At 38.3% G+C, this 6,956-nt stretch overlaps 1 long non-coding RNA gene across 1 annotated transcript in view; it reads left to right on the top strand.

The window, feature by feature from the left end:
- Positions 1–3,032: 3,032 nt before the first annotated feature.
- The window catches only part of LOC106527777 (uncharacterized), an 8,431-nt gene continuing 4,507 nt past the window's right edge, over positions 3,033–6,956 (top strand). Inside the window, exon 1 of the long non-coding RNA XR_001311424.1 lies at positions 3,033–3,119. This is a non-coding gene — a long non-coding RNA (uncharacterized LOC106527777). The remainder of the gene's footprint in view (positions 3,120–6,956) is intronic.

Below are 6,956 nucleotides of genomic sequence, written 5' to 3'. Positions count from 1 at the left end.
TATATATACTGTATATATATATTTAAAAAATATAGCATAAAATGCTAAGCTCTACATTTTATAACAGTTGTGTAAAAAGTGGGTTCTATCTTGATTAATGACATTCACTTTTAATCTGTTAGGCTTGACACATTCACATTTTAACAGTTCATGTACAGTAGGTTGTGCAGAGAATAGTGGGGTCATTGCTTAGTGCAAATGTGGCTTATCTGTCTGGATTGAGGCAAATTTGGAAGATGGTCCTACAGGGTCTATCATTGGCAAAATATGGACTAATTCCATCTTCAGATCATAATAAGGATTTCAAACACCTAGCAGGCTCCTGACCTGGAATTTGATAATGACTGTTCACATTCCTCAGTCATCATATTAATCTGTAAATAAAGGGTATATGGTGGGTATACCAATTTTAAACAACGTCTGTTTGTGTCTTGATAACGTTTGGTGATTTTGTCTAAGTAAAGAATCATTTTGGGTACAGATTTTGAGACTGATAACAACTAATCATTGATTTATCAAGACTTTTCTTCCTTTAGCCTTCAAAATTGAAGGGGAGTGGTGCCTCAAAGTGGTGTTAACATTAATACTTTAATAATTCATAATTTGATGATGATGATGATGATGATGATGATGATGCCTTTATTGTCATTGTACGGAGCACAATGAAATCACATTTATCAGTGAAATTTATCATAATTTATACGTAACCATCCCTACACGCCTACGATTCAGCAAATAGATTTGCTTTGGTATTATCTGCATCCATTAAATAGTTATTGCAGTCTAGGCACCTGCCCTTGCAGGACTCGAACTGCTTCAAAATGCAGCTGTGTTGTAGAACACCATGCCATGGTAACATGACTCTGCTGCAACATGTAGCTGTCCTTTGGTTTTATCGTGAACTTGACAAAATCACTGTTGTGGTCAAGAAAACCTGTGTGGTTAATTCTTGCTCTGAAGTCTTAATGACCAAGTCAAGCCAGTGCACGTGGGCCTCATGTCATGAATATGCTGCAGCACAGACAGACAGACAGACAGACAGACAGACAGACAGACAGACAGACAGACAGACAGACAGACAGACAGACAGACAGACAGGCAGGCAGACAGACGCGACCAAAAACATTACCTCGTCCTTGGCGGAGGTAATAATTTAAATCCAGCTGCAAATTCTCTCATTGCAGTTGTCCAACATTTTCTCAACTCACCAAGTAGTTATAATTTGACATATCTCCGGTCCATTTTGTTTATCAGACTGATGAATCCCAGCTCAACAGCTTGGCTCTCTGTGTTCACAGGCATCACGTCCTTAGCCAAATAATGTGAAATGGCCTTGGTTATTTCTTTCAACCATTTTCATGTTTTCTCATAAGGAGTTTCACTTGAAAAACTCTGATACTGATGTCTGTTGGACTCTTCCTCATGTTTGCAATGTTTTGGTTTTGCTAGCGCTAGCTTTTTGGAACTCTTCATAGGTCTTCATGGTTGGACTGAACGTGACAAAAGAGATGTTTCCTCTCATGGTTATCACTATTGTTTTGGAATGTCTTGCCGAGTAGGTGAGATCTATCTAAGATCTATCTGTGTTTGTAGAATGTTGTCTCTCTTGAAACCAAAATATCTCCAAATAAGAGTCATGGTATTTTTTTAACCATGAGTTCTTTGTTGCTAACAGTTTCCTCATTTGTCTTGCTGTCAGCCATGGTGACTCTCTCTAAGCTTGCTCATTTGATGCCATCCACCCCTGTCTACGTAAAGGATGGGCATCTGATGTAAAGAAAGCCTTCCAATTGGCCATATACATGAAGGGCTCCATTTGATTGGTCAAATACTTTAAGCTACCATGTGATTGATAAAATGCATAAATGCAAACACTTGAGCCAATCATTTATTGCAATTTTTTTGCTATATGCCTATTGCATTAGTTGTCATGCAATTACGTTAAATGTTCGATATATTGTGCATCCCTGCTTGATTTTCAGGGTTTGAGAATTTAAAAAGAGCTCAGTTCAGTTCTATAGATAATGGTGAAGCCAAAAGTTTAAATTAGTACAGGAGATGGATTCCTGCATGTACGCTGAGCTGCTCAATCATAAACTCAATCCATTACAGAAAATCAGCTCACGTGATTCCTTTTCTCCATTCACCTGCAAAGTGATACCAGATGAAGACTTATGGTGCTCAGGGGACTGCTTTCTGCAAGGCAATGATCGAATACAGACATACATACTTACAGAAACCACATTCACACAGGTGGCTGAGGACATCTGTAACGGACCACTGATAGAGCCTCAGCTAACATGTCATCGAAATTTGTGTGAATGAAATTTATTTTTATAATAGCAGTTGAAGATAAAACTATGAAAGTGAAAATAAATAATAAAGACAGAGATGTTTAGATAATATTTGTGTCAAATAGGAGGCATAATGTGTTATTTTTGCTTTGGATATTGTTTAATTATAACTACTTTTATAGGGTTCTGTATGTTACAGTCATGATTAAATACAGCAAAATAAACTAATTCAAAGGTAAGAGATCTTTGTAATACTTAGTTTATTTACATAACTTTAATTGCTGGATGTTCGGCCCCTGAGCTGTTGACCTGCATTAACTGTGGCCCCCGGAGCAATTTAGTTGAACAGCCCTGGTATTTGCTGATGTATCTGCAAAGAGCGAGACAGACATTGTCTAAAAAGTTTTTTTATTGGTTTATTTTGCTCTACATTGGATGTTTTCCATGGGCTGCAAGCTAAGGCTTGGGCACAAGCACAGACACCCCCCCACCCCCACCCCCCAACACATCAGTGCCACAATTGAGCCTAATGTATGAACTGAATATTAAAAGGTTTTAAAATATATATTTCAGGTTCAACATAATTTACACTATTTACAAAATTAAAAACACCTTGCAATAATACTTTTTTAAAAATAAATTTCAAATTGATTCAACAAACTATATGTCTAATTGTGAGGTGGGCAAAACACAAAATGCCTCACAAAATAAGACTTTCCCTTGTGTACCCACAGAGCCACATGGATGCTCATGACTACATTTGTGCACACTCSGCATAGAGGCTGGGAAGAAGATGAGTGTGAAAGAAAATAGAAAAAAGAAAAAGTAAGTAAAATTCTTCTTACAATGCAAAGCATTTCCATTAGACAGTGGACTGCTCTAATAAGATGCTTATCAGAATGAGAATCTCAGGAAACTGCTGGCTATTTATTTTACCGAGGCTGCTCGTTTTTCTCTCAGCTCTTGATAAAGMATTTTGTTTTAATTAGACATTTCCACACTCCACCAGGGATGACCTCTTATTATTGTAAAGTGGGCCTGCTTAGCAGAGCAAGCAGTCGGGAACAAGCTCCTTCGTGCATCTCAATCATTCCTCATCTGCGCTCATCTCAGGAGCGTCGGACCAAATCAAAGGAGTCACTATTAAGCAGAACAAAATTGTTTAATGCAGTAATCTCCTGCATATTTTTCATTGCTTCTCCATTTGCACTTGAAAATGAGGCGTGCTGAAAAATATGATGCATTGTTTTGCATACTAACAAGGAACCTTGAATATATCCTTCACAGTTATAGAGGAGCAAATACAAGAACAAGAAACACATTTTCTGAGTCACAAGTGGGAGAGAATCACCTTATCTGTAGGACCTAAAGCAATCGAGGAAAATCTAGACTAGATGTGTTAAGTTCTRTTACTGTTCCTTCTTGGCTCATTGTTTGATCCTGGCAGTTCTCTGTACTGAGGAGCATGTTTTCTGAAATGAAACATGATTTTAGGCTTTAGAGCAGCGAAAAGTACAGCATTCTCAATCAGCAAGCAGCATCTGCTACTCTTTGCTTTGCATCAATGTAAAAACAGATGACACATTTAGCTACCAGCTGTACATGAGTGAGGGAGAAAGACTGAACGATATATCAATGAACTTTTTTCTTGGTAGGCTCCTATCTGACATTTATCTGAATGGGCTTTTTGACCAAGCAAGTGCTAGTATTTCTTACCTAATTTTATTTGGTCACTTCCAACCCTAAGCGAAGTCAAGGAAAAGGATAGATGGAGGGCAAAGCAATTATTTCCAGCGGTACATGCCATCACACTTGATCCCTTTGGTGTGAGAGGAAGAGGGCTGTGAGGAAGAGGATGACACTGATTAGAGCTTACCAGCAGCTTGAGACCTGCTCTACTTCAGACAGGGATTTAGATCTGCCTGCCTGCCTGTCCATAAGGTATCATGCAATCACAGAGACACCTTAATCCAACTTGGCCTTTCACTTTGGTTGCTGGTGATTCATCCAGATATAAAATGTAAATGGAGAATCGAAGATGTCAGATGGGGAAATCCCAGCCTCACAGTCTGATTTAGTCATGTCACAAGCTGAAAAAGAAAAGTGTGAACTGAAGGGCTTTGTGTCATGATCAAAACATACTTGCATGTCTTCATGTCATCAATACAATCCCATAAAAACATGGAGAAAAAACAAGTTTTAAATTTTTATCCTGGTCTTACGCCTATTTCATGGCTGAGACAAGCAAATGGCCAGACCCAATAAAAATAGCCAATTTAATGATATAAATCGAGAGATTTATATCATATAAGATTACATGAAAAGATCATATCCACTATGAGTTCAACCCAAGAAACTGCAAGAAAAAACACAAACGGAAGAAGAAACGATGATGGCAAAGCAGGTCCAAAGCGGCCTACATGCTCTGTGCTGAGGAAGCTCAGATTGGAGATACAGCCCAGAGGAGGAGCTAATCCCAAAAGGTGGTTCTAGTCCCAACAGGCCATTTTTGCTCCCCTGCCTGGCTGCCTCAGGACATCACAGGATTTCTCAAACATGCAWGAATGAGTCAAAGCAAGACTCTGGGCACGTTTTTGATGAGAGGATAACATAACATGATATAAAGCTAAAAAAAACGTTGATTATACATGATATTGCCCCTTTAAGCTTGAAAGAACACATTGAGCCGTTGGCCCAAAGAAAAGTGATCCCACTAAGACAGCACAGTTGATGATCATAGTCCGCTTTTTGGGTTTTAAGGTGAGGCAGACAGTTCTAAATGTAAAGGAATGTTCAGTTTCAAGGAAATAAAATGTATTTTGATCATGACTACTCAGCTGAAGTGCAGAGGAAAAGGTAGAAGGGTCCGGAGGTTATAAAACAACCCAAAGTAAAGAACCTCAGAGCCCAGTCACCATACCCGGCCCAAATGAGAATCTACTTTGAATCAGGCACCAAGCAATTCCCCTCACTACTGGAGGCACAGCCAACCCTGAAAGAGCTAGGAGTGGAGACGTTAATACAGTAGAGGAGGGCAAGCTGGAGAGAGAGAGAGCTCGAGAAAGTTAGACAACTCAGAGTGGGAGAAGGAAGAAGCAACAGTTAATTATGGCAGAAGCTAGATATTGCTTAGAGGTAGCGTGACTCCAGCACGGACGCAAATCACCAATGCACCAGAATTCAGAACCCACCGGAACAGATTTATTGTTTTGGGTTGGGGTCCGGGGGGTGTGAGGGGCTCGTTGGTGGGCTCTATGGATAGCCTGTGATCAGAGCTAAACAAAAAAATCTGAAGCTCCTATCTTGAATAGTTTTTGAGTTATAAGCATTTTTGCAAGTCCAGACACCCCCTTTTTAGATGGAGCCCCCTCCTCAAATATGCTGTCTATCTTGAAACCATTGGCTGGTTGAGTGTAGGTCAGACATATCTACATTCCTGCTGTTCATGTTGATCTGTGCAGCCATTTCCATGATATGGTTGACCAAAAATCACTGGAAAAAATATGAACAAACACGTGTGGGGATCATAATAAGGGCTATCAGTGAAGTTTAGTGTAAAAACCTTTCCACTAGTTTCTCATTGCATGGTTATGGTTATTTATATGATATTTTGCTGGTTTTAACAGTAAAATTACAGCTTTTTTCAGCATTTCTTTATTATTTATTCAAGAGTAAGTTACTATAATGTTTTTTTTACAGTAAAATGTCTATTCAGAACAGCACTGTACTCTTAAATTAAGATTATTGTTCATTTACAAAATAATAGGGGCCGCTGTGGAAGACTGGTTAGGGGAGTCATCTTGTAATTGGTTGGTTGCCAGTTCGATCCCCCCATTCCATTTGTTTCCGTCATGTCTTTGGGCAAGACACTCCACCCATCTTGCCTACTGGTGGTGGTCAGAGGGCCCCTGCTTCTATCAGTGTGGCTATGATTTTGCCTAGCACCATCAGTGTGTGAATGTGTGTGAAGGTGATATTCAATAGGTGAATGATTGAATGATATATTCAAGCCATTTACTTTTAACAATGCATTCTGTGAAATGTTACAATACTGTAAATGAAAATACAGTAAAATGCTGTCTTTCAGTAAAAAATACAGCAGCTTCCATCTTTAAATGACAAGGATTGGATTGGTGATAGTTTGTTTTTTATAATTAATTTTTTCTTTAAGGTGAATCATAATATATTTTTATGTGATATTTTACATTTTTTCAGTATTATAAAGCACATTGGGTATTGTGATTTTCTTGCAGTAGTGCAAAATGTCAATGTCTTCAGATTAGCTTATCTCTCTGCTCTTACCTCTGAAACCTGTTTTATCTTGCAATTAGTATTATGTTTAAAAGCAACATCCGGTTAACATCCAGTTAAAAAACCTTTTGAAGAATTTACTCAATTTACTTTTATGTTGTCATTTTGTTTACAAATATTAACTTGTTTCTGTTTTAATATAACTAGTGTTAAAATAGATATCTTTTAGGAGATTATTAAATTTATATTAACAGCAGTATTAACAGTCAGTTGCCAATGCTTTTTGAAAAAGACATAAGAACACTGACTGGACATGGCAACGCACAGGGAGGATATACTTTTTGTCCATCTATCCATCCATCCATTCATTCATCCATCCATCCATCCATCCATCCATCCATCCATCCATCC

Source organism: Austrofundulus limnaeus, unplaced genomic scaffold, assembly GCF_001266775.1.
Source record: "Austrofundulus limnaeus strain Quisiro unplaced genomic scaffold, Austrofundulus_limnaeus-1.0 Scaffold342, whole genome shotgun sequence".
NCBI lineage: Eukaryota > Metazoa > Chordata > Actinopteri > Cyprinodontiformes > Rivulidae > Austrofundulus > Austrofundulus limnaeus.
The sequence above is the reverse complement of the archived record's forward strand: the minus strand, read 5'-3'. Positions and strand labels throughout refer to the sequence as shown.